Source organism: Bombina bombina, chromosome 5 (assembly GCF_027579735.1).
Source record: "Bombina bombina isolate aBomBom1 chromosome 5, aBomBom1.pri, whole genome shotgun sequence".
NCBI classification, from domain to species: domain Eukaryota; kingdom Metazoa; phylum Chordata; class Amphibia; order Anura; family Bombinatoridae; genus Bombina; species Bombina bombina.
In genome coordinates this window covers 58,699,158-58,716,657 of record NC_069503.1, presented here as the reverse complement: position 1 = coordinate 58,716,657, position 17,500 = coordinate 58,699,158, and positions in this window count along the sequence as shown.

The window sequence follows — 17,500 nt, the reverse complement described above, 5'->3', positions numbered from 1 at the left end:
GGTATATGCTCTAAGCTAACTCTGATTGTATTCCTAACTTTGTGTGGACTCTGCCTCTCATTTGCAATTGCCATTTATCTGTTATTTGTGATTTATGCTCTGATTTAATTTGACTTTTTTATTGCGGGGACACTGTTACATATCCGTAACACTCATTTTTTAATTTTTTATTTACATTTTTTATTTTTTACATTTTATTTCACTTGTTTTGAATTGATATTCACTTTGTGTGGACTCTGCCTCTCATTTGCAATTGCCATTTATCTGCTATTTGTGGTTTATGCTCTGATTTAATTTGATTTTTGACTAATTATTGCGGGGACATTGCCACATATCCGTAACACTCATTTGTATTTGCCTTACTTTGTGTGCACTCTGCCACCCATTTTACAATTGCCATCTATCTGTTATTTGTGGTTTATGCTCTGATTTAATTAGATTTTTTATTGCGGGGACACTGCCACATATCCGTAACACTCATTTTTTAATTTTTTATTTAATTTTGTTTATTTTATTTCACTTGTTTTGAATTGATATTCACTTTAGAGATCTGAACCTTTTTTCTCTTTACATTTTCACAGCATACTTTTATAGCACTTTTTTTTTTTTTTTGATTAACTAGTGTTGCTATATTTTTACATTACTATCACCATCACTAATTTAATTTATTTTTTTAGAATTCTTGGCGCCTACTGTAGGTTATCGGTCTGCACTTCTGTTGCAGATAGTATATCTGTTTAATTAGCTATTGTACAGAGTTTAGGGGTGGAGGCAGAGATGGCTAAAGTAGACATTGAATCTGCATTTCGGCTTTTACGATACATCCAGATAGTTTTCATTTGATGGGTTGCAGGGCTGGGGGACGGTACTATGTGGACCGCTGCCTGCCGATGGGATGTGCCATCTCTTGTGCATATTTCAAACGCTTTAGTTCATTTCTTCATTGGGCAGTGGTACGCAGGTCTGGCCTCGGTCAGGTGGCTCATTATCTGGATGACATTCTGTTCTTAGGGGCTGCAAGGTCTGGCAAATGTGCTTACCTCTTAGGGACGATGCAATCTCTGATGGCAGAGTTTGGGGTTCCTTTAGCTAGAGAGAAAACGGAGTGTCCAGCTACATGTCTTGTTTTCCTGGGCATCAAGGTGGATACAGTGGCTAAGGAGTGTAGACTTCCGCTGGAGAAAATTTGGGCTGCCACTGCGTCCATTTCGGTTTTCCTGGAGACAGGTCATGCTACCTTAAGAGAGTTTCAATCATTGTTGGTACACAAAATTTTGCTACTACAACCCGGGGGCATGTATCATGTTATCTAAGGCAATCATTGCTGATTTGTGGGTATGGTTGTGCTTTTTGAAATACTTTAATGCGGTTAGGATCTGGAGGGCTTCTCCGGTTTCCAGTAGAGAATTACATCTGTACACGGATGCTGCGGGTAGTGCAGGTTTTGGGGCATATTTTGATGGCATGTGGTGTTCTTCACAATGGCCGCAGGATTGGAGCAGCGCAGGTTTAGTTAGGAATTTTACCCTCTTGGAGTTATTCCCTATCTTAGTTGCTGTTGAGCAATGGTGGAAAAAGTTACAGAATAGAGCGATAGTTTTTTGGTGCGACAATCAAAGCGTGGTTTATGCCATTAATGGGCTTTCCGCTAGTTCTCCACCTGTGGTGAATGTTCTAAGGCAGTTAGTGCTTAGATGTTTGAGGCATAACATTGTGTTTAGCGCTAGACATGTCCCAGGGGTTCAGAATGAGATCGCTGATGCTCTTTCTTGGTTTAAGTGGCATAAGTTTAGGGAACTAGCACCAAAGGCAGAGGTCTGGGGTAACGGGTGTCCAACATATCTCTGGCAGGTGGTGAGTTCTGGGGAGCTGCGCTATAAGGCTGTTGAAGGGTTCGCTAGCACCTAGGTCTTGGCAGGCCTACAGTGTAGCTTGGCGTGAGTGGGGTACCTTTTTAAAGCTCTTTGATACTACTTGGAGTACACCTTTTGTGCAGTTGTCATTACTTGGTTGGGTTCCCTAGAAATGGCAGGTTATCCAATGGCACTATAGGAGGTAAGGCAGCGGCAGTGGCATTTTTTCTCTAAACTGGGGAGTGCGTAGGTTAAGGGGTAAGAGGACAAATCTGCGGGAGCCAATTACTAGGGTTCGTCTAGTGCAGTTGATATGGCAGCTAGGGGTGGTATGTGACTCTAGTTTTGAAGTTTTGTTATTTCCACTGGCATTTTCTTTGGCGTACTTTGCAGCCCTGAGGATTAGTGAATTGGTAGCGTGATCCAAAACTTCTCTGGGAACGGGTTTATTGAAAGGACACGTTAGATTAGTTGACCGGGCGGTTCTAGTGTTTGTGGCTGGATCTAAAACAGAGCAGGTTGGGAAGGGTAGATGGCTCAATTTGCAATCACAGGTAGGGCCATCAATATGTCCAGTTTTGCTTTGCGAGAAATTTAAATAAAAATAAAAAATCAGACCTGGGGTAGATGGGTTGTTTTTAGTGCATGAGGATGGGTCCTTTTTATCTCAGTTTCAATTTAGATCTGTGTTGAGAAGGGTAGTTTGGGATGGGATCCAGCGGTTGTGGCTCCTCATTCTTTTCGCATCGGGTCTGCCACCGATGCAGCCACATTGGGATGTTCAGAGGGGGACATTAAGGCTATGGGGCGTTGGTCTTTGGGGCAGTATAAGAAATATATCAGGGCCTTGAAGCAGTTGTAGGTTAGAGGGCGCGCTAGTTGTTTCTTCAAGGGTTAGCGGCTTTGGTGGTTTAATTTTTGGGAAGCCAGAACCTTATTGTTTCTTGGTGTTTTTTCAGGTCAGGACACGGGATGCAGAAGAATTTGGATGGTTGGCCACTCATATATACATTGGGCGGCCATTCGTGCAGCATCCCAGACAGGAGGTCAGCAGTTAGGTTTACTGGCTGACAAAGTGTCAATTAGGTGGTTGGGTAGGAGGGGCGTGTTGTGGTCACATCTGCCTGAGCTGGTTGCTGAAGCCAGAAGGAGATGGGGCAGGCCTCATGTTATTCTCCTAAAGGGTTTCCGAGTGAAGAGGAAACTAAATAGGGATGTCAGTAAGGAGCTGCTGGCATCAGGGGGGAAGGTAGTTATGCATGATAATATTCGTATTGATCATGTTGGATTGTTCAGGAAGGATCAGGTGCATTTGTCCGATAGAGGGACTGATTTGTTCCTGGGAAATATTAGGCAGGTCCTGGCTTCAGGTTATGTTTAGTGGGGCAAGAGTACCTTGTCCTCTTTTTGGTGGCGGAAAGGGGTGTGGCGTAAAATTCCAATTGGCCGGTAGCATCATAGAAGGAAAGTACAGCGGGCGTTCAGGACCCTAGTCACGAGGGGCTAGGGATAGGTCGGCTTGCTGGTCGATCTTCCTTGGGCGGAGACGTAGGCAGAATTTGGGCGTCCTCATTCCCAGGGCGGCCACACCCCTTAGAGGGTTAATTAGGACAAGATCATCTTGCCAGCTGGGTAGCTATGCAGTATTAAAGTTATTTATTTACTTATTTAATAAAGCAATCCCTCCCCCCGCTGGGGAGGTGTTTTTTTCTCCCAACCCTGAGTGTTGTGTCTTTATTGCATATATGTAAGTTTGGTATTGTGTAGGGTTGGTATTATGTTGACTGAATTTAGCTAAAACATTTAAACCCTTTAGGAAAGTGGAAGACCTATTTAGGTATGTAACAATTTAAGGGTTCATTTTTGAAAGGAAGGAGAAAATGGGATTGTGTTAAAAGGAAATGTTCCCCTGCAGGGCAGGGGGGGAGGGAGTTTTAGGAGGAGGAGATTCAGAGCTGATAATAGAGCTGCAGAACTGAAAGTAAAACCACTAATCTGTTTCTTGTCTTCCCTCCCAGCCCTCCCTGGTTTATTGTTGTTTGTTGTCGTTCTTTTACAGGTTCTGAAGCGGATGGAGGTGTGCAGTTCTAAGGCAACTGGCTTATTTTGCCTTGGCGGGGGGCTACATAGTCATGTGGACCTTTGTAAGCCCACAGGTGCTAATTGGTAGTATGGGGTCTCCTTTCGGGACTAACAGTCTTTTGGCTGGGGGACCGTTGACTATCCAGTGTTGGAGACTCCTTTAACCCTAAATTGTTAGGTTGGGGGTCTGCATGGCGGGATGCTTTCCCAAGCATTGTGGAAAGGGGTGTGGCATAAAATTCCAATTGGCCGGTAGCATCATAGAAGGAAAGTACAGCGGGCGTTCAGGACCCTAGTCATGAGGGGCTAGGGATAGGTCGGCTCGCTGGTCGATCTTCCTTGGGCGGAGACGTAGGCGGAATGAGGGCATCCTCATTCGCAGGGTGGCCACACCCCTTAGAGGGTTAATTAGGACAAGATCATCTTGCCAGCTGGGTAGCTATGCAGTATTGAAGTTATTTATTTACTTATTTAATAAAGCAACCCTTCCCCCCATTGGGGAGGTGGTTTTTTCTCCCAACCCTGAGTGTTGTGTCTTTATTGCATATATGTAAGTTTGGTATTGTGTAGGGTTGGTATTATGTTGACTGAATTTAGCTAAAAAATGTAAACCCTTATGATGTTTTCTATACAATGTTGCATCTTGAAGAAACTACACAGAGAGCTTCTAAGATGAAAACAGCACTGTCTTTAGGGCACATATTGACATACTGAATTCAATCTCTTTTCTATTAACCCCTGCAATGCCATCAGTTAAACTATTAACCAAATTTTCCTATTAATCCTTGCAATGCCATCAATTAACTATTAAACCCATTTTCATATGAACCCTTGCAATACTAATATTAGTCTCCCCATAAATATATTAACCTCTCTTACATCTCTTACCCTTCACTATAAATCCGTACCATGCATTAACCATTTCCTACAGCAAATTACTAATCATATTCCTTCTGTCTCATCTCTAATTGAATCCTATTCTTTGCAGTCACCATTTATGCTCCTCACTGTGCAGTCCCCAGATTAACCATTTCAATGTAAAAATGTATCACTAACCCCCTCACCATTCTTACCTATCATAAAACAAATTATATCCTTCCTCCTTCTGCTCAGATTCAGCTTGCCCTCAGTCATGTAACTCACTTTCCACCTTCAACCCTGTAAACATTAGAATCACCTTGCCATATAACCATTTACCTTACAATCTCTAACCTTTTTTAACCCTATCCTGTTGATTCACATGTGCATTTTTTCATTATTTGTATCTTCCGAACTGAATCTCATAAAACAGTTAATTTGATTTTGTTCCTCTGAGTCAAATTAATTTAAGGTTCCAATTCCAACACCTATGCACAACGAAACATTATGCATGTGCATCATCACATTGGACGTATGGAAAGGGGTAAAATGGGAACTACAGAATGTAGAGGAAGCCGAGTAACTGGCTGCAAAATATGAGGTTAATAACAGGATGGAGTTATGTACAAGGGAGTCAATGTGGGGAAAGGGTAATTGGCAGCATGGGAAGATTACCGAGATAGACAAGGGCACACTGGAGTTAGCTTTGTCTGGGTGGAGGCCCTCTAAGTATTACTGAGTTTACCCTTCAATCCTATGAAGTATTTTAGCGTATTTAATTATTATAGGGAAAATAGACTTAAAGTGATATGAAAGCCAAAAATTTTCTTTCATGATTCAGATAGAGAATACATTTTAAACAACTTTCTAATTTACTTCTATTATTTAATCTGTTTCATTCTCTTGTGATCATTTTTTGAAGGAGCAGAATCGCACTAATTGTTTCTAACTTAACGCATGGGTGAGCCAATCACAATCTATATATAGATATCAGTGATGTGCAGTCACTAGAGGCAGATGAGGCAGTGCTTCACCTCTCATATGGGTAGAAATATATTTTTTTTTATTGGCTTTAAAAAAAAAAAAAAAAAAAAGAATTGCAATTTTTTTTTCCCAGCATTTTTTTTCACAGCTACATGTTGTGCAATGGAGAGGCACAAGCAGGTCTGCCCACCATTACACAACATGCTGCGCCATCTACTGGATGAAAGTGGTTAAGATCATTGCATGGCCCATTACTGCTTATTTGAGGCAGTCCTATTTGGGCTGACCCAATCCAGTGAGAGGCATTAGTAAGTGGAACTTAGGGTTGGGGCTGGATTTTTATTCATATAAAACAAAACAAAAACAGAAAAAAACAACTTTCATTTATTTTGTTGCTGTCCTGTGAAGCTGCTAGCTTTGCTAAAGTGAAAAAGAGAGTTCAATTCTTCCTCTCTAAGTGCAGTGGAATGTGCTACTGTCACTTCTTCAATCCTTATATAGAGCAGGAAGAGATGCAGAGAGCAGTGTTTTAGCCACATTTTATTAAAGTAAGTGCTGCAGCCTTAGATTTTACTGAAAAGGATTCTGTTCGTGAAATCTATGATTTAATGAATGTGGTTTAGTGTTTTTATTTTTTTTTTACTCTTTTACAGCAGTTTAATGATCATTTTTGTATTTTGTTTACTCAAAATTTACACCCACTAACTTAGCAGCTTGCCTCTGTACTTCACACTAATTTATAGTCTCACTTTCTGAACTCTCTGTTGCTCTGCTGTTTTATTACTTAAAAATGCAGTGGTCCCCCCCCCCTTGTGTGTGTGTCTCTCTCTATATCTATCCATCTATCATCCCTTATGTGTCTCTCTAACCCTCTGTGTGTGATTGTGTATCTCTCTCTCTAACCCTCTGTGTGTGATTGTGTGTCTCTCTCTCTCTAACCCTCTGTGTGTGATTGTGTCTCTCTCTCTCTCTAACCCTCTGTGTGTGATTGTGCCTCTCTCTCTTTCTCTCTCTCTAACCCTCTGTGTGTGATTGTGTCTCTCTCTCTCTAACCCTCTGTGTGTGATTGTGTCTCTCTCTCTCTTTCTCTCTCTCTAACCCTCTGTGTGTGATTGTGTCTCTCTCTCTTTCTCTCTCTCTAACCCTCTGTGTGTGATTGTGTCTCTCTCTCTTTCTCTCTCTCTAACCCTCTGTGTGTGATTGTGTCTCTCTCACTCTCTCTCTTTCTCTCTCTCTCTCTAACCCTCTGTGTATGATTGTGTCTCTCCCTCTTTCTCTCTAACCCTCTGTGTGTGATTGTGTCTCTCTTTCTCTCTCTCTAACTCTCTGTATGTGATTGTCTCTCTCTTTCTCTCTCTCTAACCCTCTGTGTGTTATTGTGTCTCTCTCTCTTTAATTCTCTCTCTCTAACCCTCTGTGTGTGATTGTGTCTCTCTCTCTCTCTCTAACCCTCTGTGTGTGATTGTGCCTCTCTCTCTTTCTCTCTCTCTAACCCTCTGTGTGTGATTGTGTCTCTCTCTATCTAACCCTCTGTGTGTGATTGTGTCTCTCTCACTCTCTCTCTTTCTCTCTCTCTCTCTAACCCTCTGTGTATGATTGTGTCTCCCCCTCTTTCTCTCTAACCCTCTGTGTGTGATTGTGTCTCTCTTTCTCTCTCTCTAACCCTCTGTATGTGATTGTCTCTCTCTTTCTCTCTCTCTAACCCTCTGTGTGTGATTGTGTCTCTCTCTCTCTTTATTTCTCTCTCTCTCTAACCCTCTGTGTGTGATTGTGTCTCTCTCTCTTTCTCTCTCTAACCCTCTGTGTGTGATTGTGTCTGTCTCTCTCTCTCTCTCTCTCTTTCTCTCTCTCTAACCCTCTGTGTGTAATTGTGTCTCTCTTTCTCTCTCTCTAACCCTCTGTGTGCGATTGTGTGTCTCTCTCTCTTTCTCTCTCTCTAACCCTCTGTGTGTGATTATGTCTCTCTTTCTCTCTCTCTAACCCTCTGTGTGTGATTGTGTCTGTCTCTCTCTCTCTCTCTCTCTCTCTAACCCTCTGTGTGTGATTGTGTGTCTCTCTCTTTCTCTCTCTCTCTAACCCTCTGTATGTGATTGTCTCTATCTCTCTCTCTTTCTCTCTCTAAGCCTCTGTGTGTTATTGTGTCTCTCTCTCTCTAACCCTCTGTGTGTGATTGTGTCTCTCTCTTTCTCTCTCTAACCCTCTGTGTGTGATTGTGTGTCTCTCTCTCTAACCCTCTGTGTGTGATTGTGTCTCTCTCTCTCTTTCTCTCTCTCTCTAACCCTCTGTGTGTGATTGTGTGTCTCTCTCTCTCTTTCTCTCTCTAACCCTCTGTGTGTGATTGTGTCTCTCTCTTTCTCTCTCTCTCTCTCTCTCTCTAACCCTCTGTGTGTGATCGTGCCTCTCTCTTTCTCTCTCTCTAACCCTCTGTGTGTGATTGTGTCTCTCTCTCTTTCTCTCTCTCTCTCTAAACCTCTGTGTGTGATTGTGTCTGTCTCTTTCTCTCTCTAACCCTCTGTGTGTGATTGTGTCTCTCTTTCTCTCTCTCTCTAACCCTCTATGTGTGATTGTGTCTCTCTCTTTCTCTCTAACCCTCTGTGTATGATTGTGTCTCTCTCTTTCTCTCTCTCTAACCCTCTGTGTGTGATTGTGTCTCTCTCCTCTCTAACCCTCTGTGTATGACTGTGTCTCTCTCTCTTTATCTCTCTCTCTAACCCTCTGTGTGTGATTGTGTCTCTCTTTCTCTAACCCTCTGTATGTGATTGTGTCTCTCTCTCTTTCTCTCTCTCTAACCCTCTGTGTGTGATTGTGTCTCTCTCTCTTTCTCTCTCTCTAACCCTCTGTGTGTGATTGTGTCTGTCTCTTTCTCTCTCTAACCCTCTGTGTGTGATTGTGTCTCTCTTTCTCTCTCTCTCTAACCCTCTATGTGTGATTGTGTCTCTCTCTTTCTCTCTAACCCTCTGTGTATGATTGTGTCTCTCTCTTTCTCTCTCTCTAACCCTCTGTGTGTGATTGTGTCTCTCTCCTCTCTAACCCTCTGTGTATGACTGTGTCTCTCTCTCTTTATCTCTCTCTCTAACCCTCTGTGTGTGATTGTGTCTCTCTTTCTCTAACCCTCTGTATGTGATTGTGTCTCTCTCTCTTTCTCTCTCTCTAACCCTCTGTGTGTGATTGTGTCTCTCTCTCTTTATTTCTCTCTTTCTATAACGCTCTGTGTGTGATTGTGTCTCTCGTTCTCTCTCTCTCTAACCCTCTGTGTGTGATTGTGTCTTTCTCTTTCTCTCTAACCCTCTGTGTCTCTCTCCCCCCATCTCTCTCTCCCTCTCCCCCCGAGTGCTTTTCTGTGTTTCTGTCTACCTTTTGTCTATTTAATTAATGAATTGGTAGTGCCAATTGATGGTGTGGCTATATTTAAATGGGTGGGGTCAAGAGCCCCACCATCTTTAAATTTCAGCAGCCGCCACTGGATCAAGACATTTTTATATTTACTGAATAATGAAAGAATCTATAAGCATAATTTGCAGCATTGAAGTAAAAAGTATGTTTTAAACATATTCTAATGGGCATGGATTTCTAGATCTGATAATCAGAGCAACCATTGTGTTATCTGGCAAGAGTTTCTGTTAAAATCCTTTTAGACTAAAATCAGATGTTTACTAAGTTGACCAGTTTTCCAAGACACCATTTAAAGGGACATGAAACCCATATGTTTTCTTTCATGATTTAGAAAGAGCATGCAATTTTAAATAACTTTCCAATTTACATCTAATATCTAATTTTCTTCATTCTTTTGATATCCTTTGTTGAAAATCATATCTAAATATGCTCAGTAGCTGCTGATTAGTGGTTGCACATAGATACCTCATGTGATTGGCTCACCCATGTGCATTGCTATTTCTTCAACAAAAGATATCTAAAGAATGAAGGCGTATCCTAGCCACTGCCTCACCAGCCTCTGACATCACCGCATGTCACTGATATATATATATATCCACCAATCAACAGCTAGAATCTAGATTCTCTGCTGCTCCAGAGCTTGCCTCAATAAACCTTTCAGCAAGGGATAACAAGAGAAGGAAACAAATTCAATAATAAAAGTAAACAGGAAAGTTGTTTAAAAGTGTATTCTCTATCTGAATCATGAAAGAAAAATGTTGGGTTTTATGTCTCTTTGAGTAAACAAGCACACCTGAGAGGGTCTCGGACACTTTACAGTGGTACCAGAGCTCACTGGAGTGAGTTTTGTCTGGGTGGAGGCACTCTAGGGACAACTGAGTTTATCATTTTTTCCTATGAAGTATTTTATAGTATTTAATTATTGAAGGTCAGTGAGATTTACGTGAAGAAACAGGCACACCAGAGAGGGTCTCAGACACTTTACAGTGGGACAAGAGCTCACTGGAGTTAGCTTTGTCTGGGTGGAGGCACTCTAGGTACAACTGAGTTTGCCATGCAATCCTATGAAGTATTTTAGCATATTTAATTATTGTAAGTAAGATTTAAGTGAAGAAACAGGCACACCAGAGAAGGTCTCAGATACAATAATTAAATACTTCATAGAATTGAATGGTAAACTTGGCTGTGCCAGGAGTGCCTCCACCCAGTGCATTTACATCCCATTTACAGTGCATAATACTAGTCACTGTAGACAATAAAGGGTTAATTTTACAGTGCATAATACTAGTTACTGTAGGCAATAAAGTGATAATTTTACAGTGCATAATACTAGTTACTGTAGGCAATAAAGTGATAATTTTACAGTGCATAATATTAGTTACTGTAGGCAATAAAGGGTTAATTGTACAGTGCATAATACTAGTTACTGTAGGCAATAAAGTGATAATTTTACAGTGCATAATACCAGTTACTGTAGGCAATAAAGTGATAATTTTACAGTGCATAATACTAGTTACTGTAGGCAATAAAGTGATAATTTTACAGTGCATAATGCTAGTTACTGTAGGCAATAAAGTGATAATGTTACAGTGCATAATACTAGTTACTGTAGGCAATAAAGTGATAATTGTACAGTGCATAATACTAGTTACTGTAGGCAATAAAGTGATAATTTTACAGTACATAATACTAGTTACTGTAGGCAATAAAGTGATAATTTTACAGTGCATAATACTAGTTACTGTAGGCAATAAAGTGTTAATTTTACAGTGCATACAAGTTACTGTAGGCAATAAAGTGATAATTTTACAGTGCATAATACCAGTTACTGTAGGCAATAAAGTGATAATTTTACAGTGCATAATACTAGTTACTGTAGGCAATAAAGTGATAATTTTACAGTGCATAATACTAGTTACTGTAGGCAATAAAGTGATAATTTTACAGTGCATAATACTAGTTACTATAGGCAATAAAGGGATAATTTTACAGTGCATAATACTAGTTACTGTAGGCAATAAAGTGATAATTTTACAGTGCATAATACTAGTTACTGTAGGCAATAAAGTGATAATTTTACAGTGCATAATACTAGTTACTGTAGGCAATAAAGTGATAATTTTACAGTGCATAATACTAGTTACTATAGGCAATAAAGGGATAATTTTACAGTGCATAATACTAGTTACTGTAGGCAATAAAGTGATAATTTTACAGTGCATAATACTAGTTACTGTAGGCAATAAAGTGATAATTTTACAGTGCATATACTAGTTACTCTAGGCAATAAAGGGATAATTTTACAGTGCATATTACTAGTTACTGTAGGCAATAAAGTGATAATTTTACAGTACATAATACTAGTTACTGTAGGCAATAAAGTGATAATTTTACAGTGCATAATACTAGTTACTGTAGGCAATAAAGTGATACTTTTACAGTGCATAATACTAGTTACTGTAGGCAATAAAGTGATAATTTTACAGTGCATAATACTAGTTACTGTAGGCAATAAAGTGATAATGTTACAGTGCATAATACTAGTTACTGCAGGCAATACAGTGATAATGTTACAGTGCATAATACTAGTTACTGTAGGCAATACAGTGATAATGTTACAGTGCATAATACTAGTTACTAAAGGCAAGGAATAATTTTACAGTGCATGATACTAGTTACTGTAGGCAATAAAGTATTAATTTTACAGCGCATAATACTAGTTACTGTAGGCAATAAAGTGATAATTTTACAGTGCATGATACTAGTTACTGTAGGCAATAAAGTATTAATTTTACAGTGCATGATACTAGTTACTGTAGGCAATAAAGGGTTCATTTTACAGTGCATGATACTAGTTACTGTAGGGAATAAAGTGATAATTTTACAGTGCATAATACTAGTTACTGTACGCAATAAAGGGTTCATTTTACAGTGTATAATACTAGTTACTGTAGGGAATAAAGTGATAATATTACAGTGCATAATACTAGATACTGTAGGCAATAAAGGGTTAATTTTACAGTGCATGATACTAGTTACTGTAGGCAATAAAGTGATAATTTTACAGTGCATAATACTAGTTACTGTAGGCAATAAAGTGATAATTTTACAGTGCATAATACTAGTTACTGTAGGCAATAAAGTGATAATTTTACAGTACATAATACTAGTTACTGTAGGCAATAAAGTGATAATTTTACAGTGCATGATACTAGTTACTGTAGGCAATAAAGGGTTAATTTTACAGTGCATGATACTAGTTACTGTAGAGAATAAAGTGATAATTTTACAGTGCATAATACTAGTTACTGTAGGCAATAAAGGGTTAATTTTACAGTGCATGATACTAGTTACTGTAGGGAATAAAGTGATAATTTTACAGTGCATAATACTAGTTACTGTAGGCAATAAAGGGTTAATTTTACAGTGCATAATACTAGTTACTGTAGGCAATAAAGTGATAATTTTACAGTGCATAATACTAGTTACTGAAGGCAATAAAGTGATAATTTTACAGTGCATAATACTAGTTACTGTAGGCAATAAAGTGATAATGTTACAGTGTATGATACTAGTTACTGTAGGCAATAAAGTGATACTGTAGGCAATAAAGTGATAATGTTACAGTGCATAATACTAGTTACTGTAGGCAATAAAGTGATAATTTTACAGTGCATAATACTAGTTACTGTAGGCAATAAAGTGATAATTTTACAGTGCATAATACTAGTTACTGTAGGCAATAAAGTGATAATTGTACAGTGCATAATACTAGTTACTGTAGGCAATAAAGTGATAATTGTACAGTGCATAATACTAGTTACTGTAGGCAATAAAGTGATAATTGTACAGTGCATAATACTAGTTACTGTAGGCAATAAAGTGATAATTTTACAGTGCATAATACTAGTTACTGTAGGCAATAAAGTGATAATTTTACAGTGCATGATAGTAGTTACTGTAGGCAATAAAGTGATAATTGTACAGTGCATAATACTAGTTACTGTAGGCAATAAAGTGATAATTTTACAGTGCATGATACTAGTTACTGTAGGCAATAAAGGGTTAATTTTACAGTGCATAATACTAGTTACTGTAGGCAATAAAGTAATAATTTTACAGTGCGTAATACTAGTTACTGTAGGCAATAAAGGGTTAATTGTACAGTGCATAATACTAGTTACTGTAGGCAATACAGTGATAATTTTACAGTGCATAATACTAGTTACTGTAGGCAATAAAGTAATAATTTTACAGTGCGTAATACTAGTTACTGTAGGCAATAAAGTGATAATTGTACAGTGCATAATACTAGTTACTGTAGGCAATAAAGTGATAATTTTACAGTGTATGATACTAGTTACTGTAGGCAATAAAGAGATAATTTTACAGTGTATGATACTAGTTACTGTAGGCAATAAAGGGATAATTTTACAGTGCATAATACTAGTTACTGTAGGCAATAAAGGGATAATTTTACAGTGCATGATACTAGATACTGTAGGCAATAAAGTGATAATTTTACAGTGCATAATACTAGTTACTGTAGGCAATAAAGTGATAATTTTACAGTGCATAATACTAGTTACTGTAGGCAATAAAGTGATAATTTTACAGTGCATAATACTAGTTACTGTAGGCAATAAAGTGATAATTTTACAGTGCATAATACTAGTTACTGTAGGCAATAAAGTGATAATTTTACAGTGCATAATACTAGTTACTGTAGGCAATAAAGTAATAATGTTACAGTGTATGATACTAGTTACTGTAGGCAATAAAGTGATAATTTTACAGTGCATAATACTAGTTACTGTCGGCAATAAAGTGATAATTTTACAGTGCATAATACTAGTTACTGTAGGCAATAAAGGATTAATTTTACAGTGCATGATACTAGTTACTGTAGGCAATAAAGTGATAATGTTACAGTGCATAATACTAGTTACTGTCGGCAATAAAGTGATAATTTTACAGTGCATAATACTAGTTACTGTAGGCAATAAAGGATTAATTTTACAGTGCATGATACTAGTTACTGTAGGCAATAAAGTGATAATTTTACAGTGCATAATACTAGTTACTGTAGGCAATAAAGTGATAATGTTACAGTGCTTGATACTAGTTACTATAGGCAATAAAGTGATAATTTTACAGTGCATAATACTAGTTACTGTAGGCAATAAAGTGATAATTGTACAGTGCATAATACTAGTTACTGTAGGCAATAAAGTGATAATTGTACAGTGCATAATACTAGTTACTGTAGGCAATAAAGTGATAATTGTACAGTGCATGATACTAGTTACTGTAGGCAATAAAGGGATAATTGTACAGTGCATAATACTAGTTACTGTAGGCAATAAAGGGATAATTTTACAGTGCATAATACTAGTTACTGTAGGCAATAAAGTGATAATTGTACAGTGCATAATACTAGTTACTATAGGCAATAAAGTGATAATTGTACAGTGCATGATACTAGTTACTGTAGGCAATAAAGGGATAATTGTACAGTGCATAATACTAGTTACTGTAGGCAATAAAGGGATAATTTTACAGTGCATAATACTAGTTACTGTAGGCAATAAAGTGATAATTTTACAGTGCATAATACTAGTTACTGTAGGCAATAAAGTGATAATTTTACAGTGCATAATACTAGTTACTGTAGGCAATAAAGTGATAATTTTACAGTGCATAATACTACTTACTGTAGACAATAAAGGGTTAATTGTACAGTACATAATACTACTTACTGTAGACAAAGGGTTAATTTTACAGTGCATAATACTAGTTAAAACTGAAGGCATGAAAGAGTTAGCTTCACAGTTTTTGATGCAGTCTGATTGCTTGCAACATTGTATAAGCATTGTGTTACCAGTGAGAGAACTGAGAATAAAATACCAAATATGCTAAAATAAGAGATTACCTAAAACAACAACATTTATAATAATTATAAACTTTTTATGAAGACCAGAAAGTGACTAAAACGTTTTATCACACAATACACACAGCCTGACTCACTCACCCAGCAGCAGCTGCACAGGAAGTAAATGGGAGGGGAACAAAGAGCAGTTCAATGCTGAACTACATCTCCCAGAATACACAGAGAAGTCACATGTTAAGCAGCCGCCAATCAGACAAAAGAAAATCTGCAACCATTTCATTTCCTCTACTAGTACATTACAGCTACACTATATACACAAAGCTACACAAAATATACATAGTTACCAACAGTCCCTGATTTCCAGGGACAGTCCCTGGATTTTGTTGTATGTCCCTGGATTTTTTTTGTCCCTTGAAATGTCCCTGAAAATCTCTTTTGCACAACATTTGTTGTTTATATATATATATATATATATATATATATATATATATATATATATATATATATATATATATATATATATATATATACACAAACATATATACAGATAGATAGATGATAAATAGATATAGTGCATTATTTAAATATAATTCATTCCTAATGGATTATTATTATTATTGCATGGGTTCACATATTATTTGTCTTTCTAATTTTGATGCTGTGTTGTAAAAATAACCATATGCCCAGAATGTGTTCCAGAGACTGGGTAGGTGTAAGAGCTTGGTGCTGTAATCTGTATAATAAACTATGTATAAGTCTAAATTATACTATTACTTTCAAATGGGTACGTTTTGATTGCAGAACTGAGTGGGAGGAGCAGTTGAACAGAAGGTCGTCAATACTCCAGTAATATCCCGCTTGCTTGCTCTGCTGCAAAGTGTCCCTGGAATTTTTTTTTAAATGTTGGCAACTATGTATATATTAGCACTTTCACTAGCACTGAGAAGAGAGCTGCACAGTGTGTATTAACCCTTCACTAGCACACAGAGCAGCACATTGTGTATTAACCCTTCACTAGCACAGAGAGCAGTACAGTGTGTATTAACCCTTCACTAGCACACAGAGCAGCACATTGTGTATTAACCCTTCACTAGCACAGAGAGCAGCACAGTGTGTATTAACCCTTCACTAGCACACAGAGCAGCACATTGTGTATTAACCCTTCACTAGCACAGAGAGCAGCACATTGTGTATTAACCCTTCACTAGCACAGAGAGCAGCACAGTGTGTATTAACCCTTCACTAGCACAGAGAGCAGCACAGTGTGTATTAACCTCTTCACTACCACAGAGAGCAGCACAGTGTGTATTAACCCTTCACTACCACAGAGAGCAGCACAGTGTGTATTAACCCTTCACTAGCACACAGAGCAGCACAGTGTGTATTAACCCTTCACTAGCACAGAGAGCAGCACAGTGTGTATTAACCCTTCACTAGCACAGAGAGCAGCACAGTGTATTAACCCTTCACTAGCACAGAGAGCAGCACAGTGTGTATTAACCCTTCACTAGCACAGAGAGCAGCACAGTGTGTATTAACCCTTCATTAGCACAGAGAGCAGCACAGTGTGTATTAACCCTTCAATAGCACAGAGAGCAGCACAGTGTGTATTAACCCTTCACTGGCACAGAGAGCAGCACAGTGTGTATTAACCCTTCACTGGCACAGAGAGCAGCACAGTGTGTATTAACCCTTCACTAGCACAGAGAGCAGCACAGTGTGTATTAACCCTTCATTAGCACAGAGAGCAGCACAGTGTGTATTAACCCTTCAATAGCACAGAGAGCAGCACAGTGTGTATTAACCCTTCACTGGCACAGAGAGCAGCACAGTGTGTATTAACCCTTCACTAGCACACAGAGCAGCACAGTGTGTATTAACCCTTCACTAGCACAGAGAGCAGCACAGTGTGTATTAACCCTTCACTAGCACAGAGAGCAGCGCAGTGTGTATTAACCCTTCACTAGCACAGAGAGCAGCACAGTGTGTATTAACCCTTCAGTAGCACAGAGAGCAGCACAGTGTGTATTAACCCTTCACTAGCACAGAGAGCAGTACAGTGTGTATTAACTCTTCAGTAGCACCGAGAGCAGCACAGTGTGTATTAACCCTTCACTAGCACAGAGAGCAGTACAGTGTGTATTAACCCTTCACTAGCACACAGAGCAGCACAGTGTGTATTAACCCTTCACTAGCACAGAGAGCAGCACAGTGTGTATTAACCCTTCACAAGCACAGAGAACGGCACAGTGTGTATTAACGCTTCACTGGCAGAGAAAGCAGCACAGTGTGTATTAACCCTTCACTAGCACAGAGAGCAGCACAGTGTGTATTAACCCTTCAGTAGCACACAGAGCAGCACTGTGTGTATTAACCCTTCACTAGCACAGAGAGCAGCACAGTGTGTATTAAACCTTCACTAGCACAGAGAGCAGCACAG